We start from the raw sequence: 14,929 nt of genomic DNA, 5'->3' as shown, positions 1-14,929 counted from the left end.
AAATACAAAAATATCATAGGATAGACACGTGTTGAGGGTCTCATCACATAAAAGTATATATAAAATTGTTTAATGAGAAGAGAATTACAAGTTTGTTTATATTAATTGGATGAAATTAATTAATATTTTAATATTTTTTATAAAACAAATATGGCCTGAGTTAAAATATTTATTTTGGGTACTTATGATAGTGATGCTAGACCATTGCACCAGAAAAAAGTTATTCTAGACCAAAACAAAAATGTTACCATCCAAATTTTGACACCAAAAATCTTTTTCACCCAATTTTTTATTTAATTTTATTTAGAGCTCTATTTTCTTATATTTTTCTTTTCAATGATTATATCTACAATAAATTTGAGCTGAGGCAACCCTTTAAAAACGTTGCCTATAATAAGGGAAAGTGTTACCTTTAATAAAAGGCAACACTTTCCAACAAAAAGCAACGCTTTTTTAGGGTTGGCTATACGGCCGTTACCTTTCGTCTAATGCAACGCTTTTGTGTATTAAAGGAAACCCTTTTTATGGCAACCTTAAAAAAACGTTGCCTTTTTTGCAAATAAAGCAACTCCGCGAAAAGGGTTGCCTCAGAACACCCAAACACAACGCTTTAGATGAGACGTTATGGCAACACTTTTTACGAGTTGTATTTTCTAATACATAAAGCAATACTTGTCCAGAGTTTTTTAAGTTGCCTTTTCATATACCTAAAGCAACACTTGTGCAAGTTTTTTCTAGTTATTTTTTCATATACCTAAAGCAACCTTTGGCCAGGTTTTTTTAAGTTGCCTTTTTTATATACCTAAAGCAACACTTGTCCAGGTTTTTTTAAGTTGCCTTTTTTTATAGACCTAATGCAACACTTATGTAAGTTTATTTGCAGTTGTCTTTTTTTAATACCTAAAGCAACACCTTATTGAGTTTTTCTTAGGTTCTCTTTTTTAATATCTAAAATAATATATTTTTTACCTTTGTTATATTTATATGACATTTGAAGGATATATAACACCCACATTTGAATAAGCTAATAATATATATTGCATATATATAGAAAGGTCTTCCAAGTACCAATTAACATACTTTCTAAGTTACCAAGTTAAATAAATAATAAACATAAGTAAGCAAAATACATGTTTTTCTAATGATGAACTTAAACAAAAGAGAAACTAAGTTGTCCACTTGAAACCAAAAAGACTTAAACAAAAAAGAAACTAAGTTGTCCACTTGAAACCAAAAAGATTTTAGCTTCAGCATTGTGCCAAGAAATACCTTTATGTCTTCAGAAAACTTCATCCAACAATAAGAAAGCTGCAGTCAAATTTAAATGAACAAAAGAATTATAGTCAAAACATCAGCTATACAATAACATGTATACTCAAGTGTTACAACAATTTAGCACACATACCTAATCATGATTTGGTATATGAGTCGATAGAGGAGAATGTCGAGGAACTAAATTTGGATCTTGTGCACTATTTGCTGACGATTGCCTAGATCGCAAGAGAGAAAGCGCTTCATCAACATTCATACTAGGAGAAGTTTGTTACAACATAAATTTCACAATATCTTCCAATCCTTGCAGTCGTTGCTTATGGTCATCTAATTCAGTTTTTAAAACTGTTACTTTCTCTTCATTTTGTTTTTTGATTTCATCTATTTCTTTATTTTTCTTAAGAGAAGTTTTTGTAACAGTTCTTCCATAACATCGAACTCTTCCTGGATTCTCTTTACTAAAAACTTTTTGAAATGCATTAGTAGGAGTTTCTCCAGCTTCTTGGAGATCATCAAGTTTATCCTATACATACAAATATATGATATGTCTATTTTTAGTGATAAAAATTCAAAATAGCCATAAAACAACCATAAAATAGCAGTCCATGATAGCAATAAAACAGGCATAAAATAGCCATAAAACAGCAACCATAATAGCCATAAAATAGCCATAAAGTAGATACTAAAACAACAACCACGCTAGCCATAAAACAGGCATAAAATAGCTATAGAACAGCAATTAAATCAGCCATAAAACAGAAAAACACCAATCATGACAACCATAAAATAGCCATAAAGTAGATACTAAAATAACAATCACGATAGCCATAAAACAGCCATAAAATAGAAATTAAAATAACAATCCATGACAGCCATAAAATAGCTGCCATGACAGTCATAAAATAGGTATAAAATAGCCATAAAACAGCAACTAAATCAGCCATAAAATAACCATGAAACAGCCATAAAACAGCCACAAAGTAGATACTATAATAAAATCACGATAGCCATAAAACAACAAAGAACATAGCATCAGTCATAAAACAGCAACTAAAACAAGAAAATTATAGAGTAACTTACAATAACAGCTTGTGTTTCTACATCAAGTGTTTTCCTTTTTATTCCATTCCGAGTTACAAGAAATATTTCAGCTTGATTTGGTTCCTCTTTATTCTCTTTTTTCTCACGCTACAGACCAAGATAGCAATTACAAAGTTATAACATACTAAAATTAGGGAGAAGTAACAAGTAGAGAATTTTAACTCAAATGTGACCTTTACCAAATCAACACGCATTCTTGTAAAATTGATTGGTCCCATTTTATGCCACCATTATTGCTTCTTGCGATTTTCAGAATTTATAACACACATGGCCTATGTTTAAAATAAACAATGATAAAAAAATATAAAAATTGAAAGAATTATACTTGATCATATCAAATAATAATAATTGAAATCCTTTAGCTCACTTTGACAGTTGGAATACTCCAATATGCAATTAGCTTCCGAAATTGTATTTCTGGAATTTCCAAAGAACGATTCACCAACATATCCTCAATATTTCTAGAATATGGTTCAAAATGCTTTTTTTTTATTCTTGTTTTGTAACGCTTCCATGCTCCTTGAACACCAGTCATCACCCATAGCTTTGAAGATTTTGGAAGAATGAACTTTGACTACAAACACATCGATTTCATTATATCATTTGAATAAAAAGATTATTAACATATGGCATAAACATAAAGATAAATGGAGCTTATATTAATATACTTCCAAATGCGCTTTTTGATTTGCTCAGGCACAAATTTTCAATTAGTGTACATCAAGGTAATAAAATCATTATTCCTTCCCATTGTTCCAATAAAATTAGTTAAAACCTTCACTCTTTGAGCAGTTGGCCCCACGACTGCTCCCTGATCAAAAGTCACATCCTCCCTTTCTTCCCAAGTTCTTGCATAAATCTTTAGGCATCTTGTTTTTTCACGAGTCTTTTTAACCTTTGAAGTATCTAAATTAAAAATTGAGAAATAGTACAAATTAAAACCAAAGACAGCCATGAATCATATATGGAGGGAGATACCGTGAAAGGTATGGAAAGGGCAGCCCCATGCTCATATGGAAATAGAAATTGAACAAGTATATGCACGTTACAATTCACATGGAAAGTGAACCTGTGAATCATATAGAAAGGGAAATTAAACAAGTATATGCACGTTACTGTTCATATGGAAAGGGAACCCGTGAATCATATATGGAATTGTATAATAAATAATGATAAGAAGAAAATGTAAAAAAAATAGCAACAAACTAAATTACATCACCTTCTACATGAGCCTCTTCCATAACTTGATCTCCTTCTACATCAAAATTGTCACTTTCATGTTCACGAACATAATCTTCCTCATAGGGGATATGAACATTTTCTCCATTATTCGGGGATGGCCTAGATCTAGCATTCTCAGTAGTTGGAACTTCAATATGTTCCTATTTTCTTTCCACATGAATTCCTTGGTCACCCAGAAAAGCATCAAGAGTCATTGTTGGACGCTTTAAGTTATTTTTTAAGTTTGTCAAGTTAGCTGGTTCTTTTTCAGTAGCTCTAGCATCCTCACCAATTGACTCAAAGTCATCTTTCTCTTCTCTTTCTACTTCTACTCCTTCTGTATGCAAAAAGGCATCAAGAGCCATTGCTGGACACTTTGCCTTGCTCTTCATCTTCTTAGAAATTGGTTGTTCTTCTAGTTGAACATTACTCCTCACTTAGTTATGGGAAGACCTCAAAGACTGGTTCATAACATTGTCTACAAGTGTTTTATTTCTCCCTTCCATTGAATTCTCTCTACTTTGTTTGTCTCCAATTTCAGAATTTTTTCTCTTAGGCTGTTGTGCTATTTTGGCTTGATTACTTCCTTTATCACCTTTGGTTATAAAATTTCGAACTAGTTTTGCAGCAGAAGATACTTCCTTCATTTCAAATTCTTTAACTTTTGCATGAGCTTGATACTTTTTTACCAACCTTTTCCTCTTTGAAGTTGTTCCATTTTCCACTAAGTTCCTGTATAAAAATATTAAACAGCCATAAAATACAATTGCATACGCATCTAATAAAGGAAAGAGGTTACAAGAGAACCACAAATATACAAAACAAAATGAGGCGAAAATCAAGTAGTAGACTATAACAAACAATTGTCAAATTCTATATCACAAAATGTTCAGCAAATCAAGTTCAAAACTGCTAACATAAAGCGATAAATCTGACTTATATACCATAAAAGAGGGAAACAAGTCACTCAAAAGTCTTCAGAATCATATTCTTCATCCGATTTTGTGTTATACTCTTGGGAAAAATAGACTTCTTTTGCGATATCGACGAGAACATCATTCAAATTATTCCTTACCAAGTCTACTTCACCACCATCATTAGGTATAGAAGGAACCGTCGAATTATCAAATGGCTCATTTTCATAAGTATCTTCAGCATCAATGTCAACTTGATCACTTATGCTAAATAGGTCCCTTGGAACAGTCTTCATTACATAATGTTTATTTTTATCAAATGCATCTTGCACATAGAGGCATTTGTGCACTTGACATGCCAATACAAAAGGCTCTTCCTGATAGCACTTTTTGTTAAAATGCACATATGTCGAGCTATAAGCATCCTCCCTAGCCTCATACCAATCACATTTGAATAATGTAACCTTAAAATTTCCATAGTAGTCCAACTCAATAATATCATTCACTCTACCATAATAAGAAACACTTTCATGAATTGGATTTGCATCCTTTGTGCTTGCAAAGCTTGTCGTCAATGCAACTAAAGTAACACCACTATTTTGTGTCTTGCGTTTTACCTCACGTTGCCTAGTGTGAAATCTATATCCGTTAATAAAATAACCAAAATATCTTTTTGCACATTGGGTTGGTCCTCTAGAGAGCTCTTTTATCCAATTTGGAACATCATGCCGCAAAGCACGTGTTTTAAACCATGTAGAAAAGTTTTTGCTATGGTTTTTAGCTCTCATCCATCTTGTTCCTTGTTGATAAGTCTCATGCTCACTAAAACCCAAAAGTATAATATTTGTAAGTATAAACTAGACCTATCAAAATTTCTAATTAAAATACCAAAATATAGTAGAATTAGTATGATTTACCTAACATAGTCGTCTATTTGTGACAATTCAATAATATGTAGCTATGAAATTGCTCTCGAGAATTATCGTCAAGGAGAAATGGTTCACCTTTCTTTGCACCCAAAGGAACGCCTCTTTTTGGAAATAGATTAAAAAATGCATCTGTAGTTTCCATCATAGAATTATTAGGTTCATCATTATTTCTGGGTTGTCTATTCAATTTTGTTTGAACACCAGAATGTAAGTAACGCGAGCAAAATGTCAAACATTCTTCAACCAAATATGCCTCTGCAATAGATCCTTCAGGACGACTTCTATTTCAAAAATAGGACTTCAAAGTACACATGTATCTTTTTGGAGGATACATCCACCGAAATTGAACTGGACCTCCCAATCTCACTTCATTAGCCAAATGAATAGGTAAATGAATCATTATGTCGAAGAAAGAAGGAGAAAAGATCCTCTCTAATTGGCATAATGTTGTGACAATATCCTCTTCTAATTGATCTATCTCTTGTAATGTGATAGACTTTTGACACAATTGATGAAAAAATGAGCCAAGTCAAATCAAGGAACTGCAACTTGATCTGGAAGTATTCCTTTGATAGGAATTTGTAACAAATAGTAAAGCATGAAATGAGAATCATGAGTCTTATAACCAGATATTCTCCTCTCCAAAAGATTCACAGACCGAGAAATATTTGAAGCAGAGCCATCTGGCAACTTTGCTGTCTTCAAGACATCACAAAAAATTGACTTTTCAGCATTGGTCATTAAGTAGCATGCCTTTGCCAGCTTCACCTTTTTCCTACCATTTGTTTTCTTGGGGTGAAGGTTCTTTCGACTGCCCATTTCTTCTAAGTCATATCTTGCATTTGTGTGATCTTTTGTCTTGCCAGAAATATCCAAGAAAGTTCTAAGAATACTATCAACTATGTTCTTTTTTATGTGCATCACATCTAAATTGTGTCGTGATGTGTTATACTGCCAATAAGGTAAACTAAAGAATATTGACCTCTTCTTCCAAGGACCATCTTTCTTTGGTTTTAGTTTCCAAATGAATTATCCACATACTCCAACTGACTTAGAGCTTCAGTACCCGACAATAATGGTAGAGCTTGCCTATGTTCTACTTTTCCATTGAAAGATCTCTTGTTAGCTCTCCATGGATGATCCTCAGGCAAAAAGGCACAATGACCCATATAGCATGTCTTGCGACTATATTTAAGATAGTTAGAACAAGTCCCATGGTTACAACAAGGGCAAGCTAGCTTCCCTTTTGTACTCCAACCAGAGAGCATTGCGTAAGCCAGAAAATCACTTATTGTCCACATAAGAGCTGCATACATTTGGAAGGTTTCATTTTTTGATGCATCATATGTTTCCACTTTTTGGCATTGTTGACACTTTAACAAGTATAGTCGGATGGTAGAAGACAACGTAGAAAATCCGTTGCAACCGAGATATAGTTCTTTGCTAGCCTCTTCAACCAAGTTATAGAATTTATTTGCATCTTCATTCATACCTTCTTTTATCCCTTTCGCTTGTGTCACATCCCTAAATCTATCGTTCAACAAGGCGTCCATGTCGTCATACGAGTTAATCTCACTCTCACTATCAATCTCACTATCGCTATCGCTATCAACATCCATGCCGACTACGCTTTTCCCATGATGAATCCATCTTGTATAACCATTAACGAATCCAAAGGCAATCAAATGAATATAAATTATTTGTCTTTTGTGCCACAAGAAATTACAACACTTTGCACAAGGGCATAAGATTTTCTCTCCTTACGGGTATCCGATGGAGTAAGCAAAGTCTAAGAAGTCATTGACACTGTTACTAAACTCAGCTTTATCTCTCGGTAAACTCATCCAATCTTTTTCTAGGTCTTGGAAAAACCTAATTATTCATATATTATTACTACTATTTAACCAAGCATGTAAATAATAATGTTTATGCACATTAAGTATATAAATTCATAAAAAAGGCACATAAAAATATTATTATTAAAATTAAGAAACAATGAAAAAGACACATAAAAGACATTCAACATGAAAAAAAAAAAACTACACAAAGGTCATAATATACATATAAAAACATACAAGTATAAGTAAGATAAAAAACTTACGGAGTCATGGCTCAACAAATTGCAATCTTCAAGTCCTAGAATGTCTACCAATATTCCTCAAACTCCTCTGAAGCAATCTTTCTCTATAACAGAGCAAAGTATCAAATTTACATTATTCTCTATGAATTATTTAACTCAATCAAAGTGGAAAACAAAAAAAAAATAATCAAAAGACTTTTTTTCTGTATGGATGACCCAAAGAGAAGAATTTTTTTTTTTGTTTTTAATAATCAAACTAAGCATACTATAAAATTTGATCTCTCTTTGGGCTTAGGATATATAATAGGTGAATTTGGTTGCTACATGGAAGATAAACATTTCATCAAGTTTCTAAAGTTAAGAGTTCTCATGTGGATCAGCATTTCATTTTTTCTTTGGAAACTTACCACACTGGTGCACAAAATTGTAATCTCAACGGTGCCAAAAACTTGGTACGCACGATTGTAATCTCAACTCCTTTTCACAACTCCGCACAACTAACCAGCAAGTGCACTGGGTCGTCCACGTAATAAACCTTACGTGAGTAAGGGTCGATCCCACGGAGATTGTCGGTTTGAAGCAAGCTATGGTCATCCTTGTAAATCTCAGTCAGGAAGATTCAAATGGTTATGGGATTTTAATAATTAAAATATAATTAAAACAGAAAATAAGATAGAGATACTTATGTAATTCATTGGTGAGAATTTCAGATAAGCGTATGGAGATGCTTTGCTCCTTCTGAATCTCTGCTTTCCTACTGCCTTCATTCAATCATTCATACTCCTTTCTATGGAAAGCTGTATGTTAGGGGATCACCGTTGTCAATGGCTACTGTCTGTCCTCTCAGTGAAAATGGTCCAAATGCGTTGTCACCACACGACTAATCATCTGTCGGTTCTCACTCATGTTGGAATAGGATCCATTGATCCTTTTGCGTCTGTCACTACGCCCAACACTCGTGAGTTTGAAGCTCGTCACAGTCATCCCATCCCAGATCCTACTCGGAATACCAAAGACAAGGTTTAGACTTTCTGGATCTCAAGAATGTTGCCAATTGATTCTAGCTTATACCATGAAGACTCCGATCTCATGGAATGGAGGCTAAGAGATATGCATTCAAGCTTGTTTTCATGTAAAACGGAAGTGGTTGTCAGGCACGCATTCATAGGTGAGAATGGTGATGAGTGTCACATAATCATCACATTCATCATGTTCTTGTGTGCGAATGAATATCTTAGAATAAGAATAAGCTTGAATTGAATAGAAAAATAATAGTACTTTGTATTAATTCATGAGGAACAGCAGAGCTCCACACCTTAATCTATGGGGTGTAAAACTCCACCGTTGAAAATACATAAGTGATAATGGTGTTCATTGGCTTCGGCCCCAGAGGGGGAACCAGAATGACCAAGACCTCTAATACAATAGTAAAAAGTCCTATTTATACTAAACTAGTTACTAGGGTTTACAGATATAAGTAAATGATGCAAAAATCCACTTCCGGGGCCCACTTGGTGTGTGCTTGGGCTGAGCATTGAGCTTTACACGTGTAGAGACTTTTCTTGGAGTTAAACGCCAGGTTGCAGCCTGTTTGTGGCGTTTAACTCTGGTTTGTAACCTGTTTCTGGCGTTTAACTTCAGAATAGGGCAGGAAGTTCGCGTTTGAACGCCAGTTTGCGTCGTCAAAACTTGGACAAAGTATGGACTATTATATATTGCTGAAAAGCCCTGAATGTCTACTTTCCACCGCATTTGAGAGCGAGCCCATTGGGTTTCTGTAGCTCCAGAAAATCCATTTCGAGTGCAGGGAGGTTAGAATTCAGCAGCATCTGCGGTCCTTTTTCAGTCTCTGAATCAGATTTTTGCTCAGGTCCCTCAATTTCAGCCAGAAAATACCTGAAATCACAAAAAAACACACAAACTCATAGTAAAGTCCAGAAGTGTTATTTTTGCATAAAAACTAATAAAAACATAGTAAAAACTAACTAAATTATACTAAAAACTACCTAAAAATAATGCCAAAAAGCGTATAAATTATCCGCTCATCACAACACCAAACTTAAATTGTTGCTTGTCCCCAAGCAACTGAAAATCAAATAGGATAAAAAGAAGAGAATATACTATTAAATTCCAAAATATCAATAAAACTTAGCTCCAATTAGATGAGCGGGACTAGTAGCTTTTTGCCTCTGAACAGTTTTGGCATCTCATTTTATCCTTTGAAGTTCAGAATGATTGGCATCTATAGGAACTCAGAATTTAGATAGTGTTATTGATTCTCCTAGTTCAGTATGTTGATTCTTGAATACAACTACTTTTTGAGTCTTGGCCGTGGCCCTAAGCACTTTGTTTTCCAGTTTTACCACCAGATACATAAATGCCACAGACACATAACTGGGTGAACCTTTTCAGATTGTGACTCAGCTTTTCCGAAGTCATCAAGAGGATCTTAGCCAACCGTTGACCGGCTTACGAAAAGCACTTTAGAGACACTGATCCCAGGGAAGACATAGGGCCCTCCTCGGTAAGGCAGCGAGTGGATTCGGCGAACGCTGCCGGAGAAGCCGCTTCTGTTATGTTATAACGAGGAAAAAAGATCAACCCCGCGAGGGTAATTATTTCGCTTCTAGAGCGCTCAGCCCTGTGTCAGAAAGAGCTCTCCGTTCCCGGTTCTCCTGTAGCTGGAGATCCCAAGGATGCAAAAGAAGGGGATCCAAATTCAAGGAAGTTATAGCTAGTGTGCCGTGAAGGGACTAGAGTCCCCAATTAGAGGTGTCCAAGGTTCTTAAGAACACTCTTTTTGCTTTGGATCACAACTTTAACCGCTCAGTCTCAAGTTTTTCACTTGACACCTTCACGCCACAAGCACATGGTTAGGGACAGCTTGGTTTAGCCGCTTAGACCAGGATTTTATTCCTTTGGGCCCTCCTATCCATTAATGCTCAAAGCCTTGGATCCTTTTTACCCTTGCCTTTTAGTTTAAAGGGTTACTGGCTTTTTGCTCTTGCCTTTTGGTTTAAAGAGCTCTTGGCTTTTTCTGCTTGATTTTTCTTTTTTTTTTCTTTTATTTTCGCCAAATTTTTTTTTCGCAAGCCTTGTTTTTCACTGCTTTTTCATTATTCTTTCAAGAGCCAACAATTTTAACATTCATAAACAACAATATCAAAAATATGCACTGTTCAAGCATTCATTCAGAAAACAAAAAGTATTGCCACCACATCAAAATAATTAAACTAATCTCAAGGATGACTTCGAAATTCATGTACTTCTTGTTCTTTTGCTTTTAGAACATTTTTCATTTAAGAAAGGTGATAGATTCATAGGATATTCATAGCTTTAAGACATAGACACTAGACACTAATGATCATGTAATGAAGACACAAACATAAATAACCATAAAGCATAGAGGACAAAAACAGAAAAAATAAATAGACAAGGAGATTAAGGAACGGGTCCACCTTAGTGAGGGTGGCATCTTCTTCCTCTTGAAGAACCAATGGTGCTCTTGAGCTCCTCTATGTCTCTTCCTTGCCTTTTTTTCTCCTCCCTCATAGCTCTTTGATCTTCTCTAATCTCATGGAGAATGATGGAGTGCTCTTGGTGCTCCACCCTTAGTTATCCCATGTTGGAACTTAATTCTCCTAGGGAGGTGTTAATTTGCTCCCAATAGTTTTGTGAAGGAAAGTGCATCCCTTGAGGCATCTCAGGGATTTCATAATGAGGAATTTTCTCATGCTCTTGTTGAGGTCCATGAGTGGGCTCTCTTGTTTGCTCCATCCTCTTTTTAGTGATGGGCTTGTCCTCTTCAATGAGGATGTCTCCCTGTATGACAATCCCAGCCGAATTGCAGAGGTGACAAATGAGGTGAGGAAAGGCTAACCTTGCCAAAGTGGAGGACTTGTCAGCCACCCTGTAGAGTTCTTGAGGTATAATCTCATGAACTTCTACTTCTTCCTCAATCATGATACTATGGATCATGATGGCCCGATCCACAGTTACTTCGGATCTGTTGCTAGTAGGAATGATAGAGCGTTGGATGAACTCCAACCATCCTCTAGCTACAGGCTTAAGGTCCGGTCTTCTCAATTAAACTGGCTTGCCTCTTGAGTCAACTTTCCATTGAGCTCCTTCCACACATATGTCCATGAGGACTTGGTCCAACCTTTGATCAAAGTTGACCCTTCTAGTGTAGGGGTGTGCGTTTTCTTGCATCATTGGCAAGTTGAACACCAACCTTACATTTTCCGGACTGAAATCTAAGTATTTCTCCCGAACCATTGTAAGCCAATTCTTTGGGTTCGGGTTCATACTTTGATCATGGTTCCTAGTGATCCATGCGTTTGCATAGAACTCTTGAACCATTAAGATTCCGACTTGTTGAATAGGATTGGAGAGAACTTCCCATCCTCTTCTTCTAATCTCTTGTCGGATCTCTGGATATTCGCCCTTTTTGAGCTTAAAAGGGACCTTAGGGATCACCTTTTTCTTGGCCACAACTTCATAGAAGTGGTCTTGATGGACCTTTGAGATGAATCTTTCCATATCCCATGACTCAGAGGTGGAAGCAATTGTCTTCCCTTTCCTCTTTCTTGAGGTTTCTCTGGCCTTAGGTGCCATTAATGGTTATGGAAAAACAAAAATCAATGCTTTTACCACACCAAACTTAAAAGGTTTGCTCGTCCTCGAGCAAAAGAAGAAAGAAAGTAGTAGAAGAAGAAGAAAATGGAAGAGATGGATGGAGATATATGGTTCGGCCAAGGGGTAGAAGTAGTGGTTGTAATGTGTGAAAATGAAGGAGTAGTGAGGGGTTTATATAGGGGTGGGAGGAGGGTTAGGTTTCGTGTATTAGGGTTGGGTTTGGGAGGGAAAGGATTTTGAATTTGGAGGTANNGAGGTGATTGGTGAAGGGTATTTGGGGAAGAGAGTTATGAAAAGGTGTGAAGAGGAGGGAAGAAGAGGTGGGGTAGGTGGGGATCCTGTGGGGTCCACAGATCCTGAGGGGTCAAGGACTTATCATCCCTGCTCCATTTAGGCGTGTAAATGCCCTTAGAGTGCAATTCTGGCATTAAACGCCAGATTACTGCTTATTTCTGGCATTTAACGCCAGCTTTTCTCCCTTTCTTGGCGTTTAACGCCAACTTGGTGCTCTGTTCTGGCGTTAAACGCCAGTTTGGTGCCTGTTTCTGGCGTTAAACGCCCAAAATGGTGCCAGACTGGGTGTTTAACGCCCATTCTGCTACTCTTACTGGCGTTTAAACGCCAGTAAGCTCTTCCTCCAGGGTGAGCTATTTTTAATGCTATTTTTCATTCTGTTTTTGATTTTTCAGTTGTTTTTGTGACTTCACATGATCATCAACCTAAAGAAAACATAAAATAGCAATAGAAAATAAATAGATATAATTAAATGACATTGGGTTGCCTCCCAATAAGCGCTTCTTTAATGTCAATAGCTTGACAGTGAGCTCTCATGGAGCATCACAGATAATCAGAGCAGGGTTGGGGCCTCTCAACACCAAACTTAGAGTTTGGTTGTGGCCTCCCAACACCAAACTTAGAGTTTGAATGTGGGTGTTTTGTTTGACTCTGTACTGAGAGAAGCTTTTCATGCTTCCTCTCCATGGTTACAGAAGGAGAACCTTGAGTTTTGAACACAAGGTAGTCCTCATTCAATTGAAGGACCAACTTTCCTCTGTCAACATCAATCACAGCTTTTGCCGTGGCTAGGAAGGGTCTACCAAGGATGATGGATTCATCCTCATCCTTCCTAGTGTCTAGGATTATGAAATCAGCAGGGATGTAAAGGCCTTCAACCTTCACTAGCACATCCTCTACTAGTCCATAAGCCTATTTCATTGATTTGTCTGCCATCTCTAGTGAGATTCTTGCAGCTTGTATCTCAAAGATTCTCAGTTTCTCCATTACAGAGAGTGGCATGAGGTTTATCCCTGACCCCAGATCACACAGAGCCTTCTCAAAGGTCATGGTGCCTATGGTACAAGGTATGAAGAATTTTTCGGGATCCGGTTTCTTCTGAGGTAATGTCTGCCTCATTAATGCATTCAGTTTATTGGTGAACAAGGAGGTTCATTCTCCCAAGTCTCATTACCAAACAGCTTGGCATTCAGCTTCATGATTGCTCCTAGATATTTAGCAACTTGCTCTTCAGTGATGTCTTCATCCTCTTCAGAGGAAGAATATTCATCAGAGCTCATGAATGACAGAAGGAAGTTCAATGGAATCTCTATGGTCTCTGTATGAGCCTTAGATTCCTTTGGTTCCTCAAAGGGAAACTCCTTTCTATCCAGAGGACGTCCCATGAGGCTTTTCTCACTGGGACTCACGTCCTCCTCACTCTCCCCAGGTTCGGCCATGTTGGTCATGGTTATGGCCTTGTACTCTCTCTTGGGGTTTTCTTCTGTGTTGCTTGGGAGAGTACTGGGAGGAGTTTTAGTAATCTTCTTACTCAGCTGATCCACCTATGCCTCCAAATTTCTAATAGAGGATCTTGTTTCATTCATGAAACTTAGTGTGGTCTTGGATAGATTAGAGACTATGGTTGCCAGGCCAGAATGGCTCTGTTCAGAATTCTCTGTCTGTTGCTGAGAAGATAATGGAAAAGGCTTGCTATTGCTAAACCTATTTCTTTCACCATTATTGTTGAAGCCTTGTTGAGGCTTTTGTTGGTCCTTCCATGATAAATTTGGATGATTTCTCCATGAAGGATTATAGGTGTTTCCATAGGGTTCTCCCATGTAGTTCACCTCTACCATTGCAGGGTTCTCAGGATCATAAGCTTCTTCTTTAGAAGATGCTTCTTTAGTACTGTTGGATGCAGCTTGCAATCCATTCAGACTCTGAGAAATCATATTGACTTGTTGAGTCAATATTTTTTTCTAAGCCAATATGGCATTCAGAGTATCAATTTCAAGAACTCCCTTTTTCTGAGGCGTCCCATTGTTCACAGGATTCCTCTCAGAGGTGTACATGAACTGGTTATTTGCAACCATTTCAATGAGTTCCTGAGCTTCTGCAGGGGTTTTCAGATGAAGAGATCCTCCTGCAGAATGGTCCAATGACATTTTTGACAACTCAGACAGACCATCATAGAATATACATATGATGCTCCATTCTGGAAGCATATCAGTAGGACACCTTTTGATCAGTTGCTTATATCTTTCCCAAGCTTCATAGAGGGACTCTCCTTCCTTCTATCTGAAGGTTTGGATTTCCACTCTAAGCTTTCTCATCTTTTGAGGTGGAAAGAATTTGGCCAGGAAAGCACTGACCAGCTTATCCCAAGAGTTCAGGCTTTCCTTAGGTTGTGAATCCAACCATGTTCTAACTCTGTCTCTTACAGCAAAAGGGAAAAGCATAAGCCTGTAGACCTCGGGATCAACTCCATTGGTCTTGAC

At 36.8% G+C, this 14,929-nt stretch overlaps 1 long non-coding RNA gene across 1 annotated transcript; it reads right to left on the bottom strand.

The window, feature by feature from the left end:
* On the bottom strand, positions 1,289–2,403 carry LOC110269995. The gene is made up of 3 exons (XR_002358928.1): positions 2,353–2,403; positions 1,406–1,795; positions 1,289–1,308 (listed from the first exon to the last, which is right to left on the bottom strand). It is a non-coding gene; the product is annotated as an uncharacterized LOC110269995 (long non-coding RNA).

Source organism: Arachis ipaensis, chromosome B01 (genome assembly GCF_000816755.2).
Source record: "Arachis ipaensis cultivar K30076 chromosome B01, Araip1.1, whole genome shotgun sequence".
Lineage (NCBI taxonomy): Eukaryota > Viridiplantae > Streptophyta > Magnoliopsida > Fabales > Fabaceae > Arachis > Arachis ipaensis.
The sequence above is the reverse complement of the archived record's forward strand: the minus strand, read 5'-3'. Positions and strand labels throughout refer to the sequence as shown.